Raw genomic sequence first — 19,008 nt, forward strand, 5'->3', positions numbered from 1 at the left:
TAAATATTTCGGGATGAGAATACATGTATTTTATGTTTTACGATATGGACACAAGTAACTGAAAAATATGTTCTACGTTGAGTTGTACCACTGGCATACTTCCCTGTAGCTTGGTAACTAATATTTACAGCGGTATTGTAAACGCGAATCCTGTTGATAGATCTATCGGGCCTGACAACCCCAACCGGACTGGACGACCAGTATTCAACGGTTGCACAGTACTTCGTTTTGTGACTACACTTGGTACGGTGTAGTAAGATTTCATATTAAAGGGAATATGCGACGTGAAAATGTTAAGTATGGTTACCAAGTGCTCAACCACTTAGAATACTTTTATTAAACTGTTTATATACGAAATCTTGTGGTCTATATATATATTGCTGCCGGCATTAAACCTATATCTCACCAACTTTATGTTGACCTTTTTAAAACATGTCTATTCTCAGGTGATTTCTAAAGCTTCCGCTGCATCATGTTGGATCTAACCAGGATCTTGCGTACGCATGTTTGTGTCAAAAATAAAACTGCATATCCGAGATGTTGTATTGTAAAATATGCTAGAAACCGTGTTGTTGTCATCATTTGTAAAGTTTGTAAGTCGAAGATTATCGCTAAACGTTAATCTTCTTTTTATTGTCTTAAGCTTGTATCAAAAATAATGGTTATGGTTTGTAATGTATAATATATGCAGTTTTCTTTCAAAAATGTCTCATATAGAGGTCAATACCTCGCAATGAAATCATACGTTATCTAACGCGTTCTTATGGTTAAGAACGGGTTATGACATGTGGTATCAGAGCGTTGGTCTTAGCGAACCAGGTTTGCATTAGTGTGTCTAACCAAGAAGTCGTTAGGATACATTAGTAAAGTCTGGACTTTGACCGGGTCTGATTTAAAAAAAAAAAAAAAAAAAAAACCATTGCTTATCACTGTTGGTTAAAATTTATGTGTAAATATTATGTAAGTACTAATGGGTTAGTTGTTGTGTGATAGATGTCGGGCTCGAAACTTATTATCACATTCAGCGACTCCGAACCAGAATCTTCAGATGGTGTTCCAGTCATTAACCTATCCGATGACGAAAATAATATCTTTGGGGAAGACTCACAAATTCCGGATGAACCGACTATAGAGAACCCGGAAAGTGAACCTGAGGAGGAAAGTGAACCCGAGGAGGAAAGTGAACCCGAGGAGGAAAGTGAACCCGAGGAGGAAAGTGAACCCGAGGAAGAAATACAGGAAATTACAAAAGAAGAGTTCGAACTAGGAAAGAAACGAAAGGCTAATGAATTAGAAAATTCAAATCCTGAGTTTAATGAGAATGATGTGGCACCAATTCCACTCAACACTACCACCCCTATCCCCGCTATTCCTATTAGTGCTATCCCCGCATCTAGTTCTTCGGCACCTCAGCCAAAACGTAGGGAGACAGCTAGGATTCGCGTTGGGGGATTCCCTGGACATAAATGTTTTGGGAAATAGACCAAATGATGCGCTACCGTATTAAACCATGGAATCACATAATGTTTTGTATAATATTATTAGTGTGGTTTGTTTAAAGTTTGATGTAAGCATATGTAAAATAGCGAAGTATGAAATGCAATAATTTTCCATGGTTAAGTATTATTTAGATTGTAGTAATTGATTCTGTACTAAGCTATTAAGTATGAACATTAACGGGTAGGTACTACCCAAGATATAATTATAAAACGCTAATAAGAAGAAAAGGCTTTTATAATAATACCTGGTTCATATTATTAACAAGCTATAAATGTACTATAAATACACACTACATCTATAATATTCCATGTGAATAATTATTTTCTTTCATTAGGAAATGGCGCGATTGAATCGAATGACGGAACAAGAACTCGAGGAACTCATCAACCAGCGAGTGAACGACAGAATGTTATGGGTTGAGGCTGCAAGAGCTGCTGCAGTTAATCCAAATCCTCGTGTAGGATGCTCCTACAAGACGTTTCAAGCTTGCAAGCCCTCATCATTCAGTGGAACGGAAGGACCGATCGGTTTAACCCGATGGATAGAAAAGATGGAGACGGTGTTTAAAATCAGTGGTTGTGATGAAAAAGACATGACCAAGTTTGCATCGTGCACTTTACAAGATAGTGCACTCACATGGTGGAAGAATTATGTGAAGGCGGTAGGAGGAGATGTAGCTTATGATACTCCATGGGAAGAATTCAAAGCAATGATAATCACCGAGTATTGTCCAAGGAATGAGGTTATTAAGTTAGAAGATGAGTTACGAAGTTTGAAGGTGGTTGGTACTGAAATCACCAACTACAATCAGCGATTCATGGAATTGGTTTTACTATGTCCTGAATTGGTTCCAACCGAAGCACGGAAAATTGAAATGTACAAAGGTGGTTTGCCCAAAAAGGTCAAGGCAAACGTTACGGCGTCGAAACCTAAGACAATTCATGAAGCTATAACCATGGCGAACGAGTTAATGGATCAGGTCATTCTGGATAAGAAAGCATTCACTACTGAGGTGAAGGTATCGAGTAACAAAAGGAAGTGGAACGGAAATTATGATCGAGGTTACCAACAGCAATCTTTTAAGAAACCAGAAACCCCGAAAGGTGCGGGTAGCGGTTCAGGCTTTGGTTACAAAGGACAAAGTCCTTTATGCAACCGTTGTCACAAACATCACTTTGGTTACTGTAGTGTGTTGTGTACCAAATGCAATCGACAGGGACATCTTGCTGAAGATTGTAAGGCTCTCGTTACAAATGCAAATGGTAACAAGACTCCTGCCACCAACGCAAATAGAACTGCTTTGGCTAACATTACTTGTTTTGGGTGTGGAAAACAAGGTCATTATAAGAGCCAGTGCCCGAATCAGAATGGTGGACCTGCACGTGGAAGAGCGTTTGTTATTAATGCTAGAGAGGCACGAGAAGACCCGGAGCTAGTTACGGGTATGTTTACCATTAATAACTTATCAGCATCTATTTTATTTGATACTGGCGCCGATAGAAGTTATGTGTGTAGAAATTTTTACACTAAATTGAATTGTTCATCATTACCTCTAGATGCTAAGTACTTGATTGAGTTAGCTAATGGTAAACTAATTAAAGCCGATAAAATTTGTCGTGGTTGTGAAATAAATCTAGCCGGAGAAACGTTTAAAATCGACTTAATACCCGTAGAATTAGGAGGTTTTGATGTAATAGTCGGCATGGACTGGATGTCCAAAATAGGAGCGGAAGTTGTTTGTGCTAAGAAGGCAATTCGTATTCCTGGTAAGGATAAAATACCGGTGATGATTTATGGAGAGAAAGGTAATTCAAAGCTAAAACTCATTAGCTGTTTGAAAGCCAAGAAGTGTTTAGAAAAGGGATGTTACGCTATTTTAGCACATGTTAATAAAGTCGAAAAGAAAGAAAAATGCATCAACGACGTGCCTGTGGCAAGAGATTTTCCTGAAGTTTTTCCGGAAGAATTGCCGGGATTACCTCCATTTAGATCGGTAGAATTTCAAATAGATTTAGTACCAGGAGCTGCACCAGTGGCTCGTGCTCCATATAGACTTGCATCGTCCGAGTTAAAAGAACTTCAAAGTCAGTTAAAAGAATTACTGGACCGTGGATTCATACGACCGAGTACTTCACCGTGGGGAGCTCCAATTTTGTTTGTTAAGAAGAAAGATGGATCTTTTAGGATGTGTATAGACTATCGTGAATTAAATAAGTTAACTATCAAGAATCGGTATCCACTACCGAGAATTGATGACTTATTTGATCAATTGCAAGGATCATGTGTTTATTCGAAAATCGACTTAAGATCGGGCTATCATCAACTACGCGTTAAAGAAGAGGACATTCCGAAAACTGCTTTTCGGACACGTTATGGTCATTACGAATTTTTGGTTATGCCGTTTGGATTGACGAATGCGCCAGCTGTATTCATGGACCTCATGAATCGAGTTTGTAGTCCGTATTTAGATAAGTTTGTTATCGTTTTCATTGATGATATTCTTATCTATTCCAAGAGTGAGCAAGAGCATGAAGAGCATTTAAGGTTAATATTGGAGTTGTTAAGAAAAGAACAGCTATATGCTAAATTTTCTAAGTGTGCTTTTTGGTTGAAAGAAGTGCAATTTCTTGGCCATGTTGTTAATAGCGAAGGAATTCAGGTTGATCCAGCAAAAACTGAAGCTATTGAAAAATGGGAGACTCCTAAGACACCAACACAGATACGCCAATTTTTGGGTTTAGCCGGTTATTATAGAAGGTTTATTCAAGATTTTTCCCGAATAGCTAAGCCGTTGACAGCGTTAACGCAAAAAGGGAAGAAATATGAATGGACCTCGGAGCAGGAGAACGCATTTCAAATACTGAAGAAGAAGTTAACTACGGCGCCTATATTATCGTTACCAGAAGGGAACGATGATTTTGAAATATATTGTGACGCTTCGCGACAAGGTTTTGGTTGTGTTCTTATGCAACGGAAGAAAGTTATTGCATTTGCATCCCGACAATTGAAGATTCACGAGCGAAATTATACGACGCATGATCTAGAATTGGGAGCAGTCATGTTTGCATTGAAGATGTGGAGACACTACTTGTATGGGGTTAAATTCACTGTGTTTACTGATCATAAAAGCCTTCAACATATTTTTGATCAGAAACAATTAAACATGAGGCAACGTAGGTGGGTCGAGTTAATAAACGACTATGATTGTGAAATTCGTTATCATCCCGGAAAGGCGAACGTGGTGGCCGATGCTTTAAGCAGAAAGGAACGAGAACCAATTCGAGTTCGAGCAATGAATATAAAAATTCGCATGAATCTCAACTCACAAATCAAAGAAGTTCAACAAGAAGCACTCAATAAAGAAAACATAAAGAATGAAATAATGAAGAAGTATGTGAAGCAACTCGTTATACGGGAAGACGGAATTAGATATTTTGCAAATCGTATTTGGGTACCGAAGTTGGGTGGATTAAGGAAGTTGATATTGAACGAGGCACATAAGACAAGATACTCGATACATCCTGGAGTTGGAAAGATGTATCAAGATCTTAAGACACGTTATTGGTGGCCTAACTTAAAAACCGACGTTGCAACATATGTTGGGGAATGTTTGACTTGTTCCAAAGTCAAAGCAGAACATCAAAAGCCGTCAGGGTTACTTCAACAACCAGAAATCCCAGAATGGAAATGGGATGGTATTACCATGGATTTCATCACGAAGTTACCAAAGACTGCCTGGGGATACGACACCATTTGGGTGATTGTTGATCGTCTCACCAAGTCTGCACATTTCTTGCCTATAAAGGAAACAGATAGAATGGAGAAACTATTACGATTGTATATAAAGGAAGTTGTTTCAAGGCATGGAATACCTATTTCCATTATATCCGATCGTGATAGTAGATTTACCTCAAAGTTTTGGCAATCACTACAGGAGGCACTAGGAACTCGTTTGGATATGAGTACCGCATATCATCCGCAGACCGACGGGCAGAGTGAAAGAACAATTCAGACTCTTGAAGACATGCTCAGGGCATGTGTGATCGATTTTGGAAACGGATGGGATAAATATCTACCGTTAGCAGAATTCTCGTATAATAATAGTTATCATGCGAGCATTGGGGCTGCGCCATTCGAAGCATTGTATGGAAGGAAGTGTAGATCTCCTATCTGTTGGAATGAAGTAGGAGATCGACAATTAACTGGTCCCGAGATCATACATGAAACGACTGAGAAGATAGTGCAAATCAAGGAGAGATTAAAAACAGCCCGCAGTCGCCAAAAGAGCTACGCCGATGTCCGAAGGAAACCATTAGAGTTTCAGGTCGGGGACATGGTTATGCTAAAGGTGTCACCTTGGAAAGGTGTGATACGTTTTGGAAAAAGGGGTAAACTGAACCCAAGGTACGTAGGCCCGTTTAAGATCATCGAACGCATTGGACCGGTAGCTTATCGGCTCGAGTTACCGCAACAACTCGCCGGAGTACATAATACCTTTCACGTCTCAAACCTTAAGAAGTGTCTTGCAAAGGAAGACCTCACCATTCCTCTTGAAGAAATCCATGTCGACGAGAAACTACAATTCGTCGAAGAACCAATTGAAATCATGGACCGTGAAGTTAAACAGCTCAAACAGAGCAATATACCGATTGTTAAGGTTCGTTGGAATGCTAGAAGAGGTCCCGAGTTTACTTGGGAACGAGAGGATCAGATGAAACGAAAGTATCCGAATTTGTTTCTCGATGACGCAAAATAGGTACAATTTTAAAATTTCGGGACGAAATTTATTTAACGGGGAGGTAATGTAACGACCCGCACTTTTTCGATCATTCTATACTTATAAGATTAATATTTACATAAATTAAACCTTTTCAACATGATAAGCAATCCAAATTGTCGAGACTTATATTTCCGAAAAGAGTTTTACACAACGTTTGACCGTCTAGTTTGACCGATGATATCACGAACTATACAATATATGATAATTATACGTTTGTGTATATATATGTATATATATACATATTTAACATGATTAAAGAATGTTTTAATACCTCATTTTATATTAATAACAATAAGTTACAAGTATATTTTGAAACTACTAACTTAAGTTTTCAAAACGATAACTATACGTAACGTTATTTGACATAAATACTTAAGACTTATAATGTTTATACATATATCGTATAAGTAATGTATTTAATCACTTTTAAGAACTTAAATACATAAAATCATATAAGTGTATTCACAAAAGATAGCTATATTTGAATCCTCATTCCATTTTTCACAAAATTTCTATACGTATACCTAGAGTATTTGTACTCGTATCATACCAAGCTTCTATACGTATTTACTAATAGTAAATACACATCAAATCACCACCTAACCCACCCTTGTTACTGCCCTTAGAGCAAGGTAATTGGAATTTGGATGCATGCATGAATTATTATACAAAAATACAACAAAACTTTTGTTCTTGTCTCCCCATTCCCACGTTTTTAAGGAGGTCACAAGGATCATCATTTTGCTTCATTTAAACATCCATTCTCTAGCTAAAAACACACACTCTTTCTTACTCTCTAAACTCCATAACAATCCAGCAAAGTTCCATAAAGATCTAGCTTCAAAAACCATACTAAAACACCATAAGAAAACCATACAAAAACACTTCAAGAAAACCTTCCAAGAACACCAACTTACTTCCAAACTTTCATCCACTTCTATCACCCTTTTGATTCTAGCTTCTTACTCCTCTTTTACAGCAAACTTATCCAAGGAACTTGAGGTAGAATCTATGTTCATAACCTTATTCAATTCATATATATATAGCTATCTTATTTTGTGGTACAAAAGTTTAACAACAAGAACATAGTTTGAATGTTTTCAAACTTGTTTGCAAACTAAATAGATCCTTCTAACTTAACTTTTAAAATACTTCAAGACATGTAACATAACTTATTTATATGTTAATTTAACAAGGTAAAACTTGGTTTTTCAAAGTATAAGTATTTTTGGAAAAATGGTCATTAAATGATTTTGTTGTAACAAAATGTTTAACTTCATATGTTTCACTAAACTTTCACTTATGCCGTATGATTTTGAATACAAACCAAGGTATTTACAGTTCATAGTCTTAAAGAAGAACTCGATCCAAGAAGATGGCAATTTGAATCAACGAAAACGGACTTGTAACGAAGAAACTATGACCGAAACAAAATTGGCTATCCTAGACATTTTCAACTTCGGGATTCATTGGAAAAATTTACATAAAATCACATACTTCTAAGATAACATGATATTTTATATATATGTACTTATAATTCAATTTTATATGGTTCAGGATCACCCGTAAACAACACGAGAAGATTAATCATAAGATTCCATGATTGTACGCAACACGTCATTTGACAACACCGGTACTTTATGTACGCAACACGTCATTTGACAACACCGGTACCATGGGTCAAGATTAATCTCGACCAATACATATACGATGGGGTTTTATTTATTTCGTTGGGGGTTTTATTTATTTCATTGCGGGTATATTAAACATCTAAAAATGAACCATTAAAATTGAATTACTAACAACGAACTGCTAACTACGGACTAAGGAATTATTCAAAGTATTAAAAGTATAACAAGTATATATATGTGACGTTTGTTTAAAAAGAAAAGGTATTGATATATTATATATGGATAGGTTCGTGATATCAACCGGAGACCAAGTCAAATTATATATATCTTCAAGACAACAGTGAGTATATAGTCCCACTTTTAAACTCTAAATATTTCGGGATGAGAATACATGTATTTTATGTTTTACGATATGGACACAAGTAACTGAAAAATATGTTCTACGTTGAGTTGTACCACTGGCATACTTCCCTGTAGCTTGGTAACTAATATTTACAGCGGTATTGTAAACGCGAATCCTGTTGATAGATCTATCGGGCCTGACAACCCCAACCGGACTGGACGACCAGTATTCAACGGTTGCACAGTACTTCGTTTTGTGACTACACTTGGTACGGTGTAGTAAGATTTCATATTAAAGGGAATATGCGACGTGAAAATGTTAAGTATGGTTACCAAGTGCTCAACCACTTAGAATACTTTTATTAAACTGTTTATATACGAAATCTTGTGGTCTATATATATATTGCTGCCGGCATTAAACCTATATCTCACCAACTTTATGTTGACCTTTTTAAAACATGTCTATTCTCAGGTGATTTCTAAAGCTTCCGCTGCATCATGTTGGATCTAACCAGGATCTTGCGTACGCATGTTTGTGTCAAAAATAAAACTGCATATCCGAGATGTTGTATTGTAAAATATGCTAGAAACCGTGTTGTTGTCATCATTTGTAAAGTTTGTAAGTCGAAGATTATCGCTAAACGTTAATCTTCTTTTTATTGTCTTAAGCTTGTATCAAAAATAATGGTTATGGTTTGTAATGTATAATATATGCAGTTTTCTTTCAAAAATGTCTCATATAGAGGTCAATACCTCGCAATGAAATCATACGTTATCTAACGCGTTCTTATGGTTAAGAACGGGTTATGACAGACACCTTTTATATTTTATATATATTTTTATTTCCCCATTTTTATGTATCAAGTATCACTCCAAATCGTAATCTCAATTTATAATTTTAATTTTAAGTTAGTGATAATAATAAGGATCAATTAGTCGAATGTTTTAAGGTTTTGTAAGTCGAAACTCTGTCCGTGTACCACTACGCTAATAACACCCACTGTAAGTTATGTTTATGTTATTTTCATTAATGTCTCGTAGCTAAATTATTATTATGCTTATTTAATGCCGAAGTAATCGTGATGTTTGACTAAAAATATTAAAATTTGGTAATTGGGCTTTGTACCATAATTGGGGTTTGGACAAAAGAACGACACTTGTGGAAATTAGACTATGGACTATTAATGGGCTTTATATTTGTTTAACTAAATGATAGTTTGTTAATTTTAATATAAAGATTTACAATTGGACGTACCTATAAATAACCATATACACTCAATCGGACACGATGGGCGGGATATTTATATGTACGAATAATCGTTCATTTAACCGGACACGGGAATGGATTAATAGTCACTAGAATTATTAAAACAGGGGTGAAATTATGTACAAAGACACTTGGCATAATTTATAACAAAGTATTAAAACCTTGTTACAGTTTAAGTCCCCAATTAGTTGGAATATTTGACTTCGGATATAAGGATAATTTGACGAGGATACTCGCACTTTATATTTATGACTGATGGACTGTTATGGACAAAAACCAGACGGACATATTGAATAATCCAGGACAAAGAACAATTAACCCATGGGAAATAAACTAAAATTAACACGTCAAACATCATGATTACAGAAGTTTAAATAAGCATAATTCCTTTATTTTCATATTTAATTGCACTTTTAATTATCGCACTTTTTAATTATTACAATTTTATTTCATCGCACTTTTATTTATTGCAATTTCATTATCGTTATTTACTTTACGCTTTAAATTAAGTTGTATTTATTTTTAATATTTTACATTAGGTTTTAACTGCGACTAAAGTTTTAAAATCGACAAACCGGTCATTAAACGGTAAAAACCCCCTTTATAATAATAATATTACTTATATATATTTGTATTTTTATAAATTAAAACTAATATAGCGTTAAGCTTTGTTTAAAAGATTTCCCTGTGGAACGAACCGGACTTACTAAAAACTACACTACTGTACGATTAGGTACACTGCCTATAAGTGTTGTAGCAAGGTTTAGGTATATCCATTCTATAAAAAAATAAATATCTTGTGTAAAATTGTATCGTATTTAATAGTATTTCCTAGTAAAATATAAGCTATTTCATATACACCTCGCATAATATCAAAACCCTAGCCTGAACTATAAAATAGACGTATGCTATTTGAGTGTATCGTACATGTTGGTTGCATGTTAAACACAGGGGTATTTATTATGTGACGATCGCTCCAAATCCATATGGACGAACACGTCATTCATCGATTTCATTGCGAGGTATTTGACCTCTATATGATACGTTTTGTAAACATTGCATTCTTTTGGAAAGGCACACCATAAATGAATATTTAAATCAAAGGTTTTCGACATCTGATGATTTCTACATATAGACAATCACCGTAAATAATAGTTTACAATAGTACTTCCGTTGACAATGCAGTCAAAATAAGATACATGGTGATGATTTGGTGAATGCAACGTTTCCTTGAAAAATATGCCATGTACGACTCCATGCACATAGCTTGTCTAACATATAAGCAAACAGCGGAAGACTTCTAGGAAACCTGAGAATAAACATGCTAACAAGTGTCAACACAAAGGTTGGTAAGTTCATAGTTTTAGTGTTTCGCATAATCTGTATATAAAAGTGGATCACAAGATTTCAGTTGTTTCATCCAGAAACGTTTATCAAAAGTTTGTCAATAGATTCTACGTAACAGAGCACCCTGGTAACTAAGCTTTAACGTTATAATGATAAATACCCCATTTGTTTTAATACACGCAAACCAACGTGTCCTAAACTCAAATAACACACGTCCATTAAAAGGCTAGCACTCTAGCTCGGACGGGGATGTCAAGCCCTATGGATCCATATACTGTTATTCGCGCCCACCAGTCCATATCCTATGTACTAGCAGCTACTAGTTACCAAAGATAAGGGATTTTCGGTTCAAACTCAGTGTAGAATTAAGTATCTTCTTGTATCCATTGCGTTTAAAATAAATTGCATGTATTCTCAGCCCAAAAATATATATTGCAAAAGCAATTAAAAAGGGAGCAAATGAAACTCACCTTAGCAGCATATAAAGTTGTTCACCAAAATGTGACCGAAACTCGGATTACCAATTAATCGTAGATCTCAACCTAGAGAACATATGTTGGTCAATAAATGTCTATTAAGCTAGGTCAGGTCATAGTGTATCACAATCCTAATGCTCGAGATCGACATATAATAGTTATCCAAAGTCGTTTCAAAAAGTCAATTTTGACAATAGTTTAACAAAACTAGACGTGCCTTATATAAGATTTCATTTACTCGGCTGGTAATATTTAAAAATCTATTTTATCAATCTTGTAAACAAGTTGTTTAAATCTTAATTGCAGATTCAAAAGCAATTTCAATTAACGTCAATCATAATTCAGTTGATCATATCTTTTAATCCATTCATCGAAACTATTCGATATCTAAATGAAAAGTTATTGATTTTTCGCCAGCTTTCCAAAAACATGCATATCATATACCTTTTATCAGTAATATATGTATTTACTTCGTGATTCATCATAACTGTTTAACGACAAAATTTAGCATACAAGCATGTATAAATATATATACCCGAGCACTAGACATGGATACACAATTAATATATAAAAGATAAAATATGAGTGCTTACGTATCAATATTGAGATTCAATATTGTAGGAAAGTATGTAGACTTAACGGAGATGATAAACACTAGGTTTGACTTGCGAATATTACCCATAACCTCCATAATTATAACCCATAATTTCCTTAGCTCTATCCCGCTTGAAAACCATTTTGAAAGTGACACGCTCATAATCTCGTCGTAGTATTTTATGGACACAAATACATACTGATAATGCTAAAAACGAACATATATTTCATAGCATTATTCTTCAAGAAAGACAAGCTTTTAGTTGCAATTGTTCTATTTACAAGAGATATTCGTTTAAATAATAAAAGGTGAAGACAAAAGACAGATTCGACGAATTGAAGACGCAAACGACCAAAAAGCTCAAAAGTACAAAAGACAATCAAAAAGGTTCCGATTATTGATAAGAAACGTCTCGAAATTACAAGAGTACAAGATTCAAAACGCAAAGTACAAAATATAAAATTGTACGCAAGGACGTTCGAAAATCCGGAACCGGGACTAGAGTCAACTCTTAACGCTCGACGCAACGGACTAAAAATTACAAGTTAACTATGTATATAAATATAATATAATATATAATTAATTATATTAATTATATATATATTATATATATATTATAAAACCGTCGGCAGAGAAAGACTCCAAGGGTGTGAGCTGTAAATTCATTCTCCGCGACTCGCGGAGTTTGAAGAGGATTTTGCCGCGAGTCGCGGAGCCCCAAAAAACGAAAATCCCTATAAAGCCAACCGAATTCTGATCACAATTCATAATCTATTTTCTCTCTTCTCTCATATATACAATATATATATATATATATATATATATATATATATATATATATATATATAATTTATATTTTAATTTTAATTTTAATTATAATTCTAATAATAAGGGTATGTTAGCGAATGTTGTAAGGGTGTAAGTCGAAATTCTGTCCGTGTAACGCTACGCTATTTTTAATCATTGTAAGTTATGTTCAACCTTTTTACATTAATGTCTCGTAGCTAAGTTATTATTATGCTTATTTAAAACGAAGTAATCATGATGTTGGGCTAATTACTAAAATTGAGTAATTGGGCTTTGTACCATAATTGGGGTTTGGACAAAAGAACGACACTTGTAGAAATTAGACTATGGGCTATTAATGGGCTTTATATTTGTTTAACTAAATGAAAGTTTGTTAATGTTAATATAAAGATTTACAATTGGGCGTCCCTATAAATTACCATATACACTCGATCGGACACGATGGGCGGGGTATTTATATGTACGAATAATCGTTCATTTAACCGGACACGGGAATGGATTAATAGCCACTAGAATAATTAAAACAGGGGTGAAATTACATTCAAGGGTAATTGGTGTAATTGTTAACAAAGTAGTAAAACCTTGGTTTACACACAGTCGATAACCTGGTGTATTCATTAAACAAAGTATTAAAACCTTGTTACAATTCGAATCCCCAATTAGTTGGAATATTTAACTTCGGGTATAAGAATAATTTGATGAGGACACTCGCACTTTATATTTATGACTGATGGACTGTTATGAACAAAAACCAGACGGACATATTGAATAATCCAGGACAAAGGACAATTAACCCATGGGCATAAAACTAAAATCAACACGTTAAACATCATGATTACGGAAGTTTAAATAAGCATAATTCTTTTATTTCATATTTAATTTCCTTTATTTTATATTTAATTGCACTTCTAATTATCGCACTTTTATTTATTGTTATTTAATCGCACTTTTAATTATCGTACTTTTTAATTATCGCAATTTTATTATTCGCAATTTCATTATCGTTATTTACTTTACGCTTTAATTTAAGTCTTGTATTTATTTTATATTTTACATTAGGTTTTAACTGTGACTAAAGTCTTAAAATCGACAAACCGGTCATTAAACGGTAAAAACCCCCTTTATAATAATAATATTACTTATATATATGTTTGTATTTTTATAAAAATAAACTAATATAGCGTTGAGCTTTGTTTAAAGATTTCCCTGTGGAACGAACCGGACTTACTAAAAACTACACTACTGTACGATTAGGTACACTGCCTATAAGTGTTGTAGCAAGGTTTAAGTATATCCATTCTATAAATAAATAAATATCTTGTGTAAAATTGTATCGTATTTAATAGTTTTTCCTAGTAAAATATAAGCTATTTTATATACACCTCGCATAACATCAAGTATTTTTGGCGCCGCTGCCGGGGACACTCTTAAACGCCGGAGGCGCAACGCTAATATAAAAAAAAAAAAAAGATTTTTAGATTACTTCTATTAAAAATTCGTTTTTGTAAAAATACGTTTTAATTATTCAAAAATATAAAAAGAAAAACAAAAATATAAGTATTTTTAAGATTTTGTTAAATATTTAAGTTTTATAAGTTTCTTTATTTTTATTTTAGTTTATAATAATATAAATTTTATTAAATATCTTTTATTAAAAAAAAAAACAGAAAACAGAAAATAAATAAATAAAAAAAACGCGTAAAAATTTTAAACTGCTCCAGATCTGAAATTCTGAACCCCGCGACTCGCGGGGTTTGATGCAATAATTACCGCGACTCGCGGAGGGTACCTGACACACGAAAAAAAAACCCTAAACCAGCATTAATTACGGGTATTAATTAATTATTATTATTATTTAACCCTAATAATTATTATTATTATTATTAGTTTTATTTTAAGATTTACTTTTTATTTAATTTGTATTTTTAGTTTAATTAATTTATTTAAATTGTAAAATTAGTAGTTTTATTAAATAAATAATATAAAAATAATATTTTTATAAAAATTGTACTTTTTACAACTTTTTATATATTTTTATATTTTGTCCCTTTTTAATCGTTGTAGCATAACTTTTGTATTTTTAAGCTCATATTTAATTTTAAACTTAGTTTTTGCTATAGTTATTTTTACTCCTAGATTTTTAGGCTTTGCCGTAGAATTCCTTAAGTGCTTTTTCTTTAGACTAAGATTTAGGTGCTTTAGAATTTTGCGACGCCTTTTTAAGTTTTAGTTTCTTTTTAAGTTATTTCCATTTGGGATTCAGTTTTTCCTGTAAGCTTTAATATTTTTAGACACCTTTTACTATGTATCAATTATCATTCCAATTAGTAATTTCAATTTGCGATTATAATTTTAAGTTAGTTGTAGTAATAAGATTAGGTTAGTTAAGTATTTTTAAGTTTTTATAAGTTTCTTTTATTTTTCCGTCACCTTTTATTTTTCAACCATTTTTTTTTTTTTCCGACGAACTCTTTTTCTTTCTTATTTCTCGCTATTCTAGTTTTAGGACATAGATTTTTATTCTACTTCTTATCTAAATTTCTTAAAATTACGAAACTTTATTTTAAGTGGTTAAATTAATAGACATCAAAATTTTCTGGTTCGTAGTAATAGTTGGATTTGTACGTGGACCGGGTTATTGGAGCCAAACAGTCCTCAATTATATTGAGACCAAACGAATCCTGCCCCTCTGCTGCATCTTTTGGCTATTCGAAACGTGGGCAAAATCAGAAAAGTCTATTGATTGGATAACTTATATAATTTTTCTTTCCTTTTTAAAAACTAATAGGATATTCAGTGAATGCACCGAGCAAGACGTTCACCGCCGGTCATACGTTCACCACCTGTAACTCGATCAAGACATCGTTTAACAAATATCACCGCCGTTGATTTTTCTTTAGAATCGTCATCTAGTCGACCAAGTACTCCAATTCAAATTTCCGATAATCCATCTTTTGAACCCGATTTCACAACTAAGAACCCGGAAGATATTCAAGGACAATTCCAAGATCCTGAACCCCAAACCGTTAAATCAGAATCCTCTAGTGATTCGAATACAACAAATCCAATCATGGAAAATCTAGAACCTCTAAGTATGGAAGAACGAATGAGAGCTAAGCGCACTGGCCAAGGTCACGCCATTATTAAACCAGAAGTTAATGCTCCAGATTATGAAATTAAAGGACAAATCCTACACATGGTAACTAATCAGTGCCAATATAGTGGTACGCCAAAAGAAGATCCCAACGAACATCTTCGTACCTTTAATAGGATCTGTACACTATTCAAAATCCGAGAAGTAGAAGACGAACAAATCTATCTCATGTTGTTTCCCTGGACTTTAAAGGGAGAAGCCAAAGATTGGTTAGAATCGTTACCTGAAGGGGCGATTGATACATGGGATGTTTTAGTTGAAAATTTTCTTAAACAATTCTTTCCGGCATCTAAAGCCGTGAGACTTCAAGGAGAAATTGTTACGTTCACACAAAAGCCAAATGAAACATTATATGAGGCGTGGACAAGATTCGGAAGGATGTTGAGAGGATGTCCTCAACACGGTTTAGACACTTATCAAATAGTACAAATATTCTACCAAGGTGTCAACGTTGCTACACGGAAAGACATCGACATAACAGCTGGTGGTTCAATTATGAAGAAAACCGCAACTGAAGCTTACAAAATTATTGATAACACAGCATCCCACTCACATGAGTGGCACCAAGAAAAAGATATCTTTCGATCATCTAAAGCGGCTAGAGCTGATTCTAGCCATGACTTTGATTCCGTTTCCGCAAAAATAGATGCTTTCGAAAGACGAATGGAAAAGATGAATAAAGATATTCACGCAATACGAATCAGTTGTGAGCTATGCGGTGGACCACACTTATTGAAAGATTGTCACATTGAACCAACCATGGAACAACGAGAGAATGTTTTCTATATGAACCAAAGGCCGGGAAATAATTATCAAAATAATTATCAACCGCCAAGGCTAAACTTAAATCGAAATCAAAACATTCTTTACAATCCAAAAGGACCCGAAAATAACTGGTATAACCAACAAGGTCCGAATAACCAACCGACTCAAAACAACACTTTCAATCAACAAAGACCTAGCTTGTATAAACCACCACAACAACCCGAAGAGAAAAAGCCAAATCTAGAAGAAATGATGGCAAAGCTGATTGAATCTCAAACACAATTTATTACATCTCAAACCCAAACGAATGAGAGGTTTGATCAGTCATTAAGAACTCAACAAGCTTCCATTTTGAATCTAGAAAAACACGTAGGTACTCTTGCTAGCATGATGAGTGAAAGGGAACAAGGAAAGCTACCGAGTAATACTGAAGTAAACCCTCGGAATGAGAATGTTAATATAGTTTCAACGAATTCTGAAAAACCAGCACCAGAAGATGGGAAGGTTTTAGATGAGAGTAAAAATGAAGAAGTTACACCACCACCACCCGAGTATGTAAAGCCAGTGGTGGCACCATACAAACCACCCATCCCGTTTCCAAGAAAAGGAGTTGAGTATGAGCAAGTGATAGGTAATAAAGATTGTGATACCCCTGGAAAGAAGAAGAAGAAAAAGAATAAGAAAGTACAAGAAACAAAAACCGTAAAGATAAACCCGGTGAATACAGTTCCACCAAAACCTCCACCTAGGGTAGGTGATCCGGGTGAATTTATTGTTCCTTGTCTACTTAGTGATTGTGTCATGTATGATGCACTAGCAGATTTAGGTGCAAGTGTAAGTGTTATGCCTCTTTCCTTATATAAGAGATTAGGTGTAGGTAAGTTAAGTCCAACGGATATGAGTGTTCGACTCTTTGATCAAACCATTAAGCACCCAGTTGGAATTGCTGACAACCTACCCGTTCAAGTAGGCAATTTAACCTTTCTAGTCGAATTTATTGTCATTGACATAGAAGAGGACCCAAACATTCCTCTAATTTTAGGTCGGCCATTCTTAGCGTCCACCAAGGCGTTATTTGATGTAGGAAATGGAAGAATGACACTTAAAAGTGGTGACAAATCGATCACCTTTATGATTCGAAAGTCTAAATCTCTACCAGCCAAAACCGTTGAACCAGTAAAAACAATTGGTAAGAACCATGTGGTTTTACCAACTCCAACGGTAATACTTAATAATAATAAAACGCCTAAGTGTGGGGAAAATGAAGTAACACCTAATGATGACATGATAACAAAGAACCCCGTTATTGATACGAAATTAAATGACCCCGTTATTAACAGTTCAATGAAGAAACTTTTTAAACGGGCTATTGATGCTAGAAGTAAGGGGAACTTTAAGTTATGTAACCGGTTAGTATCCAATCTGTCGCCTAAAGAAAGGGCGAAGTGATAAGGCTAAAAAGGAACATATATTTCATAGCAAAATCCCCCAAGAAAGACAAGATTTTAGTTGCAATTGTTCCATTTTCAAGTAATATTCGTTTATTTTAAATAAGTGCGAAGACAAAAGGCGAAAACGACGAATTGAAGACACAAAGGTCCAAAAAGCTCAAAAGTACAAGATACAATCAAAAAGGTTCAAATTATTGATGAGGAACGTCTAAAAATGACAAGAGTACAAGTTACAAAACGCAAAGTACAAAATATAAAATTGTACGCAAGGACGTTCGAAAATCCGGAACCGGGACCAGAGTCAACTCTCAACGCTCGACGCAACGGTGTAAAAATTACGAGTCAACTATGCACAAGAATAAAATATAATATTTAAATAATTCATAATAAGAATAATATTAAATAATAAAAAGTTGTTAATTGAGCATAGTTCAGGGGTCATAAGTGAAAATTCAATTTCTAAATTCGCCTATAAAAGGCTTTGTAATCGTAATGTAAAAACACACCTTTTTCTATCTTTTTCTTATTTATCAATATCAATTATCAATATCTATATTCTATATCTCTATCATAATGTTAACTTAATAAGATATAACAATAATCTTAATTTTAATTTTAAATTATGATAATAATAAGATTTATGATAGAGATCGTTTGAGTGTGTAAGTCGAAATTCTGTCCGTGTAACGCTACGCTATTTTTAATCATTGTAAGTTATGTTCAACCTTTTTATATTAATGTCTCGTAGCTAAGTTATTATTATGCTTATTTAAAACGAAGTAATCATGATGTTGGGCTAATTACTAAAATTGGGTAATTGGGCTTTGTACCATAATTAAGGTTTGGGCAAAAGACCGACACTTGTGGAAATTGGACTATTGACTATTAATAGA

The 19,008-nt window shown here is 34.2% G+C and overlaps 1 non-coding gene across 1 annotated transcript; it reads right to left on the bottom strand.

Annotated features, from left to right (window-relative positions):
* Positions 1 to 16,199: 16,199 nt before the first annotated feature.
* Positions 16,200 to 16,306, bottom strand: LOC139887298 (small nucleolar RNA R71). Its single transcript, XR_011773135.1, has one exon. It is a non-coding gene; the product is annotated as a small nucleolar RNA R71 (small nucleolar RNA).
* Between the last annotated feature and the right edge of the window lie 2,702 nt (positions 16,307 to 19,008).

Source organism: Rutidosis leptorrhynchoides, chromosome 1 (assembly GCF_046630445.1).
Source record: "Rutidosis leptorrhynchoides isolate AG116_Rl617_1_P2 chromosome 1, CSIRO_AGI_Rlap_v1, whole genome shotgun sequence".
Classification (NCBI taxonomy): Eukaryota; Viridiplantae; Streptophyta; class Magnoliopsida; order Asterales; family Asteraceae; genus Rutidosis; species Rutidosis leptorrhynchoides.